Source organism: Phacochoerus africanus, chromosome 10 (assembly GCF_016906955.1).
Source record: "Phacochoerus africanus isolate WHEZ1 chromosome 10, ROS_Pafr_v1, whole genome shotgun sequence".
NCBI lineage: Eukaryota > Metazoa > Chordata > Mammalia > Artiodactyla > Suidae > Phacochoerus > Phacochoerus africanus.
Window position 1 is genome coordinate 131344701 of NC_062553.1, and position 14712 is coordinate 131359412.

Consider the following 14712-nt stretch of genomic DNA (forward strand, 5'->3'; position numbering starts at 1 on the left):
CACTTCTGAAGGAAACCGGAATATCTCACCCCCAGACATGCCCCTTTGACGTAGAAATGGTTTTGAGGAACAGCAGGTGCAAGAAGGGTGTGCCGAGCCTCCCTTTTCTCCCTGGAAGCGGGAGATAAACCCCGTGGGAAGACGCCCTCCCTGTACCGGAAGGGAAGACGGTCTCATTGCCAGTGACGGAGAATCAAGGCTGAAGGACAGCTGTGCTAACGGTTCTTGTGAAACAAACTGGGCCTTCCTGGTCCCTTCTCCACCGTTTACTGCCCCCAACCCCCCCAGCACCCCCCAGCCACCCGACCTCTCCCCCCCCCACCCCCGGTCTTATCAATTCCTCACAAAGGTATGGTTTCTTTGTCTAAATGGTGTAAAAGCTTCCCTTTCTGGTCACGTCTTCAAATCCTCATTCTCTTAGGAAGGCACCCACATACATGCGACCATTTTAACAAACTTTGTCTGCTTTCCTCTTGTTATTTTTTATCAAACTATAGTTGATTTACAATGTTATGCTTTACTTTTTATCTTATTATTTTTTTTTTATTTTTTCTCTTGTTAATCTCTTATGTCAGTTTAATTCCAAGGCCCAGTCAGAGACCCTGAGAGGGTAGAGGAAAATTTTTCCTCCCTACTCTTCCCTTTAGTTTCCATAATCAAAATATTTTTCTAAGCTCTTAGGTTCATTTCTTAAGGAAAGTTTCGCCCAAATATGATACTCTGAAAATAACTGTGTGCCCATGGTTTTGGCTTCACAGGTGAAATGATAATTAGGTGGCTCACCACTCTAATTTTCAAAGTGAAATCTGAATACGATGATAATCACGTGCTCTGTAAACCAGCAAATATTCCAGCCTTGATAAAAAGCTAACAGATATTGAGTTCTCCTCCTATGTTTTCTTTCGCTTCTCTCTAATACAAACGACCAGAAAAACTTGAGGATATAGTCTACAGCAATGTAGGGGTCATGTGTTTTATGGAGAAAATATTCAGTCTCTCAGGGATGGAATATTACAAAATCTAAGGAAGATGTCATAACCTGCTCATGCTTCTAGAAATACCATTTAGCACCTTGATTCAAGGTCACAATTTTCCAAATTGAAGTCTGATAAACAAAAATAAAATGCACCCTGGGGTCCTGAGAAAGCTGACGTTACCTTCCCTAGAATGTAGTATACATTTAAGCATTTAAGAAAGTCAGATCTTAAATTATTAGGTTTTCAATTAGCATTTTTGATGGGAATAATTCTACTTTGGCTAAGTGTTTTAGCCTACACCCCAAAAAGAGTGGAAGCAGACAGGCAGATAATGTCCGCTTAATAATAAGCAGATAGCCTTATTCTGAGTAATACATTAGCAAAGTAGCTACGAGCCTGAAAGATGAGTCCAGAACCCTTAGTTCTTCAGTGATTGATAAATGTCATTTCTACACCACACCTGCTGTCATTCTGCAGTGAGAGCACGTAACAAAAGCAAATCAACAACTGCAATTTGAGTTCCACCTGTTTGTAAGGTAGTGTGTGCATCAGAGGCTTTCAACCTTTAGGAAGTGCTTTCTTCGTGTAGCAGAAAAGATCTGGAGAAGGGAATTGCATTCCCGCCTCTCTGGCCACCCTCAAGTGTAGCCAGAATTTCTCCGTGCTCCCAAGTAAGGAAACTTGTTCTGCAATTTCCTCCAAGTTAACATGCACTTGTTAAGTATATACCTTCTTTTATGTAAACTAAAATGAAAGAGCCTAAAGAAAGAACTAAAAACTTGAAAAATCGTAGGCTCAATTTGCCATGCTTAAGTTGCATATTTTGGACTTAATGTTGTCATCCTTCATAACACTAACGAACAATTTCTCCATTTAATAGCAGTCCATGAATACCTGTGGGTGCTGGAGTGTACAGCACTAGGTAATAATGATGATAAGCTGGTTGTACAGAAGTAAAATTGCCCACTAACCACAACTTCCTTTAGCTAGAATTTGTTTCATGATGACTTTCTGAAAATCAAGTAGAATTTGACCAGGAAAAGAATTCTACCAGAAGTTCAGAAAAGCAAACACGAGTCAATAAACATTTCCAGTAATTCCAATTACTGAGGTCAGCTACAATTGGTCCCATGTTAAACGCTTTCAACCGTAGTAAAGTAACTCCTAGGCGTCCTAAAGTCAAACATAGATGTGAAAGGCTTCTCAGCATCTGAAGCACACTGGTCCACAGCACCACTTTGGGGGTTGCTAAGTGGACTAGCGCCTATTAGAAAATGATTGGTTTGTTTACATATTTTCATCAACCAGACCAAAGGAGCATAGTCTACTTGGACCCCAGTTACACACAAAATATTGGTCGCCGTTAAGTTCTAGCTCCTGAAGAAGACAAGTTGCTTGAAGTGTTGCTATTACACGTGGGATCTTCTAGATGTCACACACAAAGCAGTGCCTGACCACAGCTCCCGCTGTTTGCTGTGGAAGACACACTTCTGATATAGACGAAGAAGTGGAATAAATGCAGCAAAGAAAAATATAGGTGGACAGGAGCATATATACTCCTAAGACGGCCACCCTAGGAACGGTTTCCAAAAGACAGTTATAGTCAATATTTATTGAATTCTGACAGTATGCAGGGCATCATGCTGACACAGATGCCCAGCTAAACCACAGAAAAGCTGTATAATTATCACACCCTTGGTTTATTTCAGTGGTCTTAGCATCTCCTTTCAGCTACCAGTTCATAATGGATATTACTGGATTCTGTCTAGATGAATAGCATTAAATGACTTTCAATTTAAAAGGCTACATTTTGGAGTTCCTTGCTGGTGCAGCAGGTTAAGTATCCTGCATTGTCACTGCTGTGGCACAGGTTTGATCCCTGGCCTGGGAGCTTCCGCATGCCACCAGGGCAGCCAAAAAGAAAAAAAAAAGACTATGTTTTGAAAATCCTGCCACTCTAGTTTAGATTTTTTAATAATGTCATGGAGGCCATGAAAAAACTATATCCATAAAACCTAAATGTAAAAGATTTTTTTTGTTTTGCTAATTAAAGCAAAACTTCAAAATGACCTTCCATCTGCCTCCTATTTAGTAAACTTTCTCTTTCAGAAGCACCATGCAGAGATCTAATTAACATATTACTGAGCAGAGCACCTGGCTCTACTGAAGTCACATGTCATTTTAATATCATTACTGACTGTGGCATAAACCACAGGCACAAAACGGAATCATTTTTTTACCCCAGGCACATTTCTCCTCATCTTGCCCTGAGTGGCACAATGCCTCTCAACATGTATACAATTAATATTTTCCAAACCACACAGCAGAAGTCATTAAAAAAAATTAAACAATGAAAATGTCTTACCCTCTTCAGTTCAAAAAGACTTTCCCCCAAAAGTCTCAACAATCAGGCTGAGGTTCTCACAGAGGAAATCTGTGACAATGAAGCCACTCTCGTGTGGATGTTCTGAACACTTCTCTGATGGTGCAGGAATTTAAACTCTGCTTCAGCTCCTCAGAGCCAATCAGCTACAAGCGGGGGGTAACTGACATCACAAGGTGTGACCGGGACTCCAGGACACCCACACTTCCTCCAGCTTGCAGAAGCAGATTTTCCCTAAAAAGCTCTTGTGGTTCCCAAATGACTAGACTAGTTTCCATTAAATTGAAGATCTTCCTAAAGCTTTATTTTGGTTTCTAAATATATGTCATTCACATCCATGTAGGCCTATGAGCATTATAAACAATGACAAGGTCTTCCACCCACTGGCAGATCCCAGCAGACATAAGGATGAGGAGAGGAGAGTCAGGAAGTGGGTAGTAAGTTTCCTGTTAATGTACATTTCCAGGTTGTACCTGAAGAACCTACTGAAATGCTAGATGGGTCTAGGTTGTTGGTGTTGAGAAGAAGGGCTTTTACTCTTTGCTCTTTTCATCTTTTAACACCCTCCACTCCTCATTTCCTTCCTCTCATCTCCCAGCCCCCATCTACATACAAAGGGTCCAAAATTCTTCTTCTTCTTTTTTAGGGTTGCATTTATGGCATATGGAAGTTTGCAGGCTAGGGGTCAAATCAGAGCTGTAGCTGCTGGCCACACCTACAGCCACAGCAACGCCGGATACTGAATCCACTGAGCAAGGCCAGGGGTCGAACGCACATCCTCATGGATACTAGTCAGGTTTGTTACCACTAAGCCACAATGGGAATTCCCAAATTCTTACTAATCTAACAAAGTATCCCCTTGCAGAATTAATTATGTGGTGATTGGAAACATTAAGGCACCACCCTAAGTAACTTTCGTTTTACAGTGAAAATAATTTAAATCCTTGGACCTCCCTGGTGGCTCCATGGGCTTAGGATCTGGCATTGTCACTGCTGTGGCTCAGGTCACTGCAGCAGTGTGGCTTGGATCCCTGGTCCAGGAAATTCTGCATGCCACAAATGCAGCAAAAAAAAAAAAAATACAAAAGGAAGGAAGGAAGGAAGGAAAGAAAAGGAAGGAAGGAAAGAAAGAAAAGGAAAGAAAGAAAGAAAGAAAGAGAGAAAGAAAGAAAGAAAGAAAGAAAGAAAGAAAGAAAGAAAGAAAGAAAGAAAGAAAGAAAGAAAGAAAGAAAGAAAGAAAGAAAGAAGGAAAGAAAGAAAGAAAGGAAGGAAGGAAGGAAGGAAGGAAGAAAGGGAAAGGAAAGGAAAGAATTTAAATCCAACATTTCATTACTCCCTGCTAGTGCTTGCCACATTTGGTTTTTAATGCTAGTGAAATTAGAATTGGATTAAGAGAAAGACTGGTTGGGTAGCATCCAGAGAAACTAGTTCCCAAGTGACTTTCTGCCATCCCTGTAACCTTCATGAGATGAATAAAATGGTATTGATCAGGACTCTTCCAGGAGTATCCTGCAGGTTGTGTGGGGAGGTGGAAATGAGGTGGGCATCTCCCAAGGAGCATGCTCAAGCAACAGTAGAAAGATCACTGAACAAATATTTAAAGAGTATTTAACTTCCCCAAGAGTGGGGATGTTCGCTTTGTTTACTGGTGTACATTGTCCTAATATCTAGGTTCCTGCATCATAATAAACACTCAATAGACCCTTTTATAAATGGCTGACTGAACTCGTTTAAAAGGGCCCAATTAGGGGAGTTCCTATTGTGGCTCAGTGGTTAACGAATCCGACTAGGAACCATGAGGTTGCAGGTTCGATCCCTGGCCTTGTTCAGTGGGTTGAGGATCCGGCATTGCCGTGAGCTGTGGTGTAGGTCGCAGACATGGCTCTGATCTGGCATTGCTGTGGCTGTGGCATAGGCCGGTGGCTACAGCTCCAGTTGGACCCCTAGCCTGGGAACCTCCATATGCCATGAGAGCGGCCCTAGAAAAAGGCAAAAAGACAAAAAAATTAAAAAAAAATTAAAATAAATAAATAAATAAATAAAAGGGTCCAATTATTGGCTTGCCTGTAGTACCCACATGATTCACTCTTTTTTTGAAAGTATTATGATTGTTGGAAATTTTTTTTTGTCTTCTTTTTTTAAGGGCCATATCCATGGCATATGGAAGTTCCCAGGCTAGGGGTCCAATCAGAGCTGGAGCTGCCAGCCTACGCCACAGCCACAGCAACAAGGGATCTGAGCCACATCTGTGACCTACACTGCAGCTCACAGCAACACCAGATCCTTAACCCACTGAGCAAGGCCAGGGATCAAACCTGAGTCCTCATGGGTACTGGTCGGGTTTGTTAACCACTGAGTCGTGATGGGAACTCCCTGATTGGTGGAAATTTTAGTTGATGCTCCTACCTACCTGGTTCTGGAGAATTGGGGTACACAATGTTATCCAGGAAGCTATCAAACTATCTAACTACCAATTTCATGGATTTTTAACTTTTTCATTGTGAACTCACGCAATGAGGTTGGGGCTAGAAAATGAAGAGGGGAGAGTTTATTAAAAGGCCAAAGTTCACAAGTGGAAGCTATAAATTCCCTATGTTCTGTTCTGGTTCTGAATTACACTCCCTGGTGGTTTCATAGGTCTTGACTGAGGTCTGCCCTAGGAGAAACTTATAATCTTATGTCAGAGCGGATTCCGGGAAGATTTTGGCAAGGGGTGTTACAGGACATTGTTTTAGAATCTCTCCAAATCCCCACATAAAAACAGACAGAGCAACGAGATAACAGAACTGAAAACCATGGGTGACATGTACAACAAAACTAAATATTTTGGTCCTATGTCTGCATTAAAAACCACTTCCACACTTTGTATCTTAAAAAACAAAACAAAACAAAACAAAACAAAACACACAACTATTTTACAATCTGGTGTAGCTACGGCTGCAGTCACCTAGGGACTCAACTGGAACATAATATTCAAAACCGCTCTCAGAAGGGTGTTGTCTGGGAGTTGGAACTGTTAGTCTGAGCACTTTAGCTCCCCTTTCCATGGCCTCTCCTGGTGATGTGACTCTTTCACATGGTGGCGAGGTCCAAGAGCTGCTCCAAATGGTGCTTTCTTCCCATTCTATTGGCCAAATCAATCACAGGGCCATCCCAGATCCAGGAGAAATAGTCTCTACCTTTTGTGAGGAGCAGAATGAATGAACAGGGAGCAGAGGAAATGTTGAGGCCATTTTGGAGATGGGTGACCAAAATGGTCACTACATGACAGGTTATAGCCGCAAACTCCACACAAAGTGGCTGAGGACAAACTACCAACTTCCACAATTCCAGTATCATCTGTGCAGGACCACGCAGAAGGAAACAACAGGCTATCTGATGGATACGAGAACAGGAAACCCCAAAAGAGTCAATAATTACTGTTGGTAGATGCCAATGGTATATAATAAAATCTGAAGGATCTGGAGCAGTCTAGCCAGTAAGAATTCTCAAAGCAGCCACCATGGCTGCCTTCCAGGAGAAACCCGCATTACAGGAGAAACCACTTGGACTGGCATATAAACTGCACCAAATAGGTAAAGCAGAGAAGGCATAAATAAATGTGGGAGAGGAGAATGCATACAGCAAGTCTTAGAATATAAGCTGCTATATTTTTTAACACAATGTAAAAAAAAAAACAGAAGAAGATGAAAACTACCCTGAGCTCTGCTTCTTTATAGAAGTTCAGGAAAATCAATTTCATATAAAAAAAAAATAAAAAGCTATGGAGTTTAGATAAGAGCAGAAAACAAACAAACTTATAGACAATGAAAGCATAGTGAGAATATATCAAAACCAAAATATTTTAAAAATAGCAAATAAAGAAAATAAATTAAGAAAATGGCACAATAGCTGAAAGACAATGTAAATAAAATTAGAATAACTCAGATATGAAGTATTAGAAGCCAGGGAAAAAAGTGAAACAAAAGAAAAAATTTGAAAATGAAGACTAAACTAAAAGGAACAGACGAGGAAATAAACACAATGGGTAATTTCTTGAGAGAACTAGAAGGCAAAAAAAGAGGAAAATGTTTTACATTGAAAAGAAATAAACAAAGAAAGAAAACATTTGGTAACAAGTAACATATTGAAGATAAGCAAGAAGATCTGAATTACAGATAACAGGAGCTCTGACGAGGCCTTGATCAAAAGTGAGAGAACAGCAGAAATACTAAAAAATATGGTAATAAACTAATAGTAATGTCTATAATTCAAGGAAATTTCTCTGAGTTAAAAAAAGATTGAAAATCCATATTTAAAAATCACACCACGTACCTAAAAATATCAGCCCAGAATGACCAGCACCAGGACATATTCTAATAAAATTATAGGACTTTAGAGGAAAAGTCTTTGAGATTTCTAGGCAAAAACAGCAAGTGACTTACAAAGGGAAAGAATAGATTGTCATAAGATCCTTTGACAGCAATGCTTTAAGCTAGAAGAAAATGAAATACATATAGAAGACACTCAATATAAGAAAATGGGTACCAAGAATTTTATAGTAAGCAAAACTGATTTTCAAGTATAAGTTTTCAAACAAACTGGCGTTATCAACATGCAAGAACCTGAAACTTTTTCTGGAGAATCTACTAGAGAATGAGCTTCAGACTACCAAAATGACTAGAGAGATATCATAAGAACAGGTAGCAAGCATTAAACATATAACTACTTATAGAAATTAAATTATCATACTAAGTGAGGTAAGTCAGACAAAAACAAATATCATATGAAATCACTGATATGTGGAATCTAATAAAATTGATACAAAAGAATGTATATATGTATATTTACAAATGATTCACTTTCCTGTACACCTGAAACTAACACGATATTGTAAATCAACTATATTCCAATAAAATCTATTAAAAATTTAAAAACGCTAAAAGAGCAAATATAGTATGTAATGATTACACACTCGGCATAGATATAGTACAACTTTTTAAAAGGTGGGGAGGTTAAAGAACACATGCAAAGATAATTTCAAATTTCCTCAATAATTATGCTAGTACATGGCTAGTTAGCTCAGTTGGTTAGAGTGTGCTGCTAATAGTAATTATACTGGTGATAATAATAATAGTATTCTGAAAATATGGCTGGTGTAATGTGGGATAAAGTAAATTAGTAATTATAAATTGTTCAGTTTCTTTCTATCAATGTGTCCTTGAGAATCAGAATTTTCAATATGCAAGAAAAGAGACACAGGTTTGATTTAGAAGAGGAGAGATAAGAAATCCTGTAATCCTGGGAGTTCCCGTCATGGTGCAGTGGTTAACAAATCCGACTAGGAACCATGAGGTTGCGGGTTCGGTCCCTGCCCTTGCTCAGTGGGTTGACGATCCAGCGTTGCCGTGAGCTGTGGTGTAGGTTGCAGACGAGGCTCGGAACCCGCGTTGCTGTGGCTCTGGCGTAGGCCGGTGGCTACAGCTCCGATTCAACCCCTAGCCTGGGAACCTCCATATGCCGCGGGAGCAGCCCAAAGAATTAGCAAAAAGACCAAAAAAAAAAAAAAAAAAAATCCTGTAATCCTGAATTTAAATGGAAAGCATTAAGGTTTACTCAGGAGTTATAAACACACACACACCCTACATGTATATCTTAGCTGTGTCCTCATAGACACCAAAACAATTACAAACACAATATTATTGTCCTTAACACCCAAATTGTAGCCTAGCACCCGGGCCTCTTGGGGAATTAGTTGATTCCCAGCCTTTGGCAAGAAACGTACAAGATGAGTCTAGAACATCTTGTTATACCAGATTACAAGAAAACTACCAGACTGTTAGGATGCTGTCAGAGGTACTCAGCGACCAAGATGAGGAGCCCCCACCAGCCAGAGATGGAACAATGAAATTTTTAAAATGGACAGGAATTGGAGTTCCCATTGACATTGCCACAGCTGTAGCATAGGTCATAGCTTTGGCTTGGATTCGATCCCTGGCCTGGGAACTTCCACATGCCACAGGTGCAGCAGCAGCAGCAGCAGCAGAAAAAAGACAGTAATGGCAACAAATAATTTTAAATCTGTTTATAATAATATTCCAAAAATAAAACACTAACTGGTCACCTTAGGATGGTGAGAGGGAGCCAATTCATTATGCAGAAAGTTTGTAAATAAATGAAAAGAATGAGGTATTTGTTCAGCCTTATGTGAACTGAATCGAATTACAGATGAAAAGAAGCATATCTTTATAAAAGTATCCCAATTATCAAATTGAAAGGAAATGATAAAAGTCCCCATTGGCAGCCCTCAATGAATTCATCAACCTATCCATTGCATATCAATGGCTCACAAAATGAGAAACGGTCAACCTATGTGCTTCCTGATGAAAGAACACAACATCACATAGAGTCTGCCAAGTGGATCAGATCCAAGGGGATCCAACCTTGGGATCCAGCTGCCAACTTGTAGGAAACACAGATAACAAAGGAATATTTTGAACTGCATCATGTATATATTTTGAACTGCATCATGTATATAATCAATAAAATTTAGATTGTGGGAAGCTCTACAAATACCTCAGGTTCTTCAACAGATAAATTATTAGGAAAAGAAAGGGAAGAAATGGATATGTAACTTAAATGATTTTGAGAATTAAAATACATGGCAGTCTTTTTAAATAGACAGGCCTAGATTATAGTGTCAGGCTTGCACCCTTGACTGATGAAATTATGAAAACCAAGGAAGCGGTTTTTGTAAAATTCAGGATTACTTTTTGGGAGGTGAAGAGTGTTGAGCAGGGGTAGAGCACATGGGGGGTTTCTGGGGTGACTGGAGACACGCTATTTCTTGACCCGGACAGTGCTTACAAGAGGATTCACTTTATAATAATTCATTTAACCTACAGACTCATTTTGCAGAGTTTACCATACCTGCAGTTATTGTTATAATAAAAGTTTTAAATTTTTTCAACTGTCACACATCAAATATGTTTACATCCACAAGTTCATGCATTTACAACGATACCGAAGCAAAAAATACATTTAGAAAACCCTTATGCCCAACACTGAAGGATGCTGAAGAAAAAACTCATTGTTTTAAAATTTTACATAAAGGAAAGTGGTTAAGCATTTGTCCTGTCTTTCATTTATGAATTATACCCCTGGGTAACAGCTTAGGAGGGTTCTCTTTAAAGACATGAGTATAGGAGATACCCTCATGGCTCAGCGGGCCCAGTACCCATGAGGATGTGGATCTGACCCCTGGCCTCGCTCAGTGGGTTAAGAATCCAGCATTGCCGCGTGGTGTAGGTCACAGACTTGGCTCAGATCCCACATAGCTGTGGCTGTGGTGTAGGCTGACAGCTACAGCTCCAATTCGACCCCTAGCCTAGGAACCTCCATATGCTGCAGGTGTGGCCCTAAGAAAATTTAAAAATAAATGACATGAATGTAGAAAGAATGACAATTAGAATATCATCATTTTATTTTTTTCTTTTTTGCTTTTTAGGGCCACACCTGGGGCATATGGAGGTTCCCAGGCTAGGGGTCGAATCGAAGCTCTAGCTGCTGGCCTACACCACAGCCACAGCAACGTGGGATCTGAGCCAAGTCTGCAACCTACACCACAGCTCACAGCAATGCCAGATCCTTAACCCACTGAGCAAGGCCAGGGATCCAACCGGCAACCTCATGGTTACCAGTTGGATTTGTTTCCACTGTGCCATGATGGGAACTCCCCTCATCATTTTATAAACCAAAATCAAAACACAAGCTCAGTCAGTAGAATCCAGACCGAGAAAATGTATAGGACAAACAACCTAGTTCCTTCAGCAAATAAACTGCAAGTAAGAGAGCAAGGAAGAGAAAGAAACTTATAGATTGAAGTAGACCTGGCAACAGCTAATAGTATGTGAATTTTATTTGTATTTTAACCCCCCAAAACAAGTTGATAAATGAGTTATGAAACAATTGAATATGTTCAACCCTCACTTCAAATTTAATGCTTTTTAAGAATTATTATTATTAGCATGATAATGGCATTATAGTATTTATCTAAGAGTCCTTAACTTTAAGAGATTGAAATGCTATGATGTCTGGAATTTGCTTCAAAAAATGAGAGAGGGTAAGTGGGTAGGAAAACAGATGAAACCAGTTTTGACATAAGTTGATCACTGCTGAAGCTAGGTATGAATAATACTGGTTTATTATACTATTTTCTCTAATTTTGTATATTTCAAAATTTTCCATAATGAAAAGTTATGGATAAGAATTGTATCTGATACTTAATCAGGCCTTCAGTACCCATAGAATTATCAAATGTTATACTGTATAGAAAATATTTGTATTTCGGAGTTCCCGTCGTGGCGCAGTGGTTAACGAATCCGACTAGGAACCATGAGGTTGCGGGTTCGGTCCCTGCCCCTGCTCAGTGGGTTAACGATCTGGCATTGCCGTGAGCTGTGGTGTAGGTTGCAGACGCGGCTCGGATCCCGCGTTGCTGTGGCTCTGGCGTAGGCTGGTGGCTACAGCTCCGATTCGACCCCTAGCCTGGGAACCTCCATATGCCGTGGGAGCGGCCCAAAGAAATAGCAAAAAGACAAAAAAAAAAAAAGAAAATATTTGTATTTCATTATATCAATATGAATTCAGGGTTCTTCACAATTAAGGATAATTTTATAAAAATTGCAAAACCATAATCATTAAAAGCTTTGTTTAAGAATTAAAAGTAGAGGCTATACTACTTAAGTATATGAAATTCAGATGGAGTGATTCATTTTTATTGCATATGAATTATATTCATTAAAATGCAAACTCAACATGATAATGAGTATTCAATAACATGCATTGATTAAAAGACTACTCACATTCCATTGTGATAATGTGTGATGCAGCCATATCTGAACGCAAAGGGGAGAGATGCAGTCCTGAGCTGGGCGGGGCGTCCCAGAGAAAACTCTACATTGTAGAATGAAGAGCACACACGTCTGGTGGTCAGCCAGATTTTCTGCTTGCCTGCTAGAGCCGCTGTACTTAGGAACGTGTTAAAAAGATTTAAAGAAAAAGAAACTCTCCAATCAGCAGATCCAGCTCAAAGAAAGCTGAATTGCTCGTATTGGTACGTTGCATTGATAGTCTCATTTAACGCTTAGGTCAGCCCTATGGGATAGGTACCATCTTGATTCAAAATTATAAAGAAGAAACTGGAAGTTATGTAACGGGCACAAGGCCACACAGCCGGCAAATGACAGAGCAGGGATTCTAGAATTTATACTCTTGAAGTTGCCCATCTCCAGGAGACACACGCAAGCTCCTGGAATGGTCTCCTTAGTATCCTTCTCACTTGGCTCATGCCAGGGAGAAGCCATGCCCTCGTTATGTGCCTTCGCGTCGTGAACAGGAAGTGGCGGTAACACAGGTGTACCGCAGTCCTCTCCAGGGAAGTCTCCTTTCCTCTCCTCCACTCTCTCCCTTTAAAGGCTGGGAGTGGGTGAGCTGTAGCACGTTTCACCGTCTCCGGGTCTGCCCTGCACACATGACCTCTCCCCTCACGTTTCCCGGACATTAGGGACTCTTACCTCGGCCCCTATTGCAAGGTTTTCAGGCTTCGCCACCTCGTTTAACAGTCTCTTGTATTTTCTGTTCTCACCACTCAACTGGAAACCTCCCTGGGGGCAGTCCACGCAAGAGCCTGCTGTGTCGGGCGCGGTGGTGAGCATGGATGGAGACAGAGGGTGTACAAGCCCTAACCCGCGCCTGGAGGAGCAAGCATTCCGGAGCAGCATGTCCAACAGAACTTCCCGGGATCATGGAAATGTTTTATATTTGGATGGTTCAGTGTGGTGGCCAGTAACCTTTTGTCACTGAGTCTTTTTAAAAAAATGGTTATAGTTGATTTACAATGTTCTGTCGATTTCTGCTGTACAAGTGACCCAGTCATACATATATACACATTCTTTTTCTCATATTTTCTTCCATCATGTTCTATCATAAGTGATTAGATAGAGTTCCCGGTGCTCTACAGCAGGACCTCATTGCTTATCTATTCTAAGTGTAATAGTTTGCATCTACTAACCCTAAACTCCCAGTCCATCCCACTCCCTCCCCCTCCCTCTTGACAACCACGAGTCATGTCTGTGAGTCTGTTTCTGTTCTGTAGATAGGTTCATCTGTGCCATATTTTAGAATCCACTGTCACTAAGTCTTCAAATGTGGCTAGGGGAACTGTGGAACTGGGTGTTTAATTTTGTAACTAATTTAAACTTGAATGGCCACACAAAGCTAGTGATTACCATATGGGGCAGCACAGATTTAGAGTGAAAGTTGGCAATTCTCTCAATCTCTGTGATAAGAGCATTATTGATCTAGGTATACACAGGATGCCACAGGAGCACAGAAGAGAAGCATTTAGCTCAGCCTGGCACAGAAAAAAGTAGGACCAAAGAAGCCGATCAATGGTCAGACAGGATGCTAAGTGAACGCAAATATGTAACCCAGCAATTCTGTTCCCAAGTATCCACCCATGAGAAATGTACACTTGTGTGCACCACAAGACACAGACAAAAGTGTTCCAGATAGCGTTTTTCACAAGAGCCAAAAAATGGAAATAAACAATGTTCAACAGTAAACAAATTGTCATACATTTTATATAATAGAAAATGTACACCCATGAAAATGAAAAAAACCCAAAATTTTAGCAACATACATAATGAAAAACAATGTTGAGCTAAAGAATATAAAAATCAAAGATACCATATTGTATGACATATAGAGAGAGGGTTCAAAAAGTAGCAAAACTAAATGATGGTATTTTAGTATGCATGTTTAGGCGGTAAAAGCAAAAAGCAAAGAAGCAAAAAAGAAAAGCAAGGACGTGATTACAGAATCAGGCTGAGTTGCCTCAGGAGCAGGGAGGGCCTGGAGGTGGGGGAAGGACAAGGAGGGGCTCCTGGGGGGCTCAGAGCATTGTTTCCTAACTGGGATGGTGGGGACACACGCGTTTGCTTCGTAAGGTTTGTTAAAATTGTGCATTTGTTCTATGCCTCTAGGAGAGTGTTATATTTCATAATAAAAAGTCTTTAAGATGCATACTGTTTTTAGAAAATTAATACTCAATAGGATCATTAAGAACAGTTCTGTATAGAATGGACAAGCAATGAGGTCCTACTGCACAGCACAAGGAACTATATCCAATCACTTGTGATAGAACATAATGGAAGATAATATGAGAAAAAGAATGCATATTTATATATGTATGACTGGGCCACTTTGCTGTACAGCAGAAATGGATAAAACATTGCAAATCCATTATGCTTTAATAAAAAATTTTTTAAAAAGAGCAGCTCTGTGAGCTCATCATGTAATTTCACCATTGTA

At 40.1% G+C, this 14712-nt stretch overlaps 1 protein-coding gene across 3 annotated transcripts in view; it reads right to left on the reverse strand.

Moving 5' to 3' along the window:
• The window catches only part of DMP1 (dentin matrix acidic phosphoprotein 1), a 33830-nt gene that overhangs the window by 11037 nt on the left and 8081 nt on the right, over positions 1-14712 (reverse strand). The window contains exon 1 of one of the 3 annotated variants that reach the window (XM_047797961.1): positions 12204-13220. The exons of 1 other annotated variant lie outside the window; for it this stretch is intronic. The gene's annotated coding sequence lies outside the window, so the exon portion shown is untranslated. Of the gene's footprint in view, positions 1-3342; positions 3637-12203; positions 13221-14712 lie in introns of those variants that run through there. One more of the 3 variants, XM_047797959.1, reaches the window with a different exon arrangement.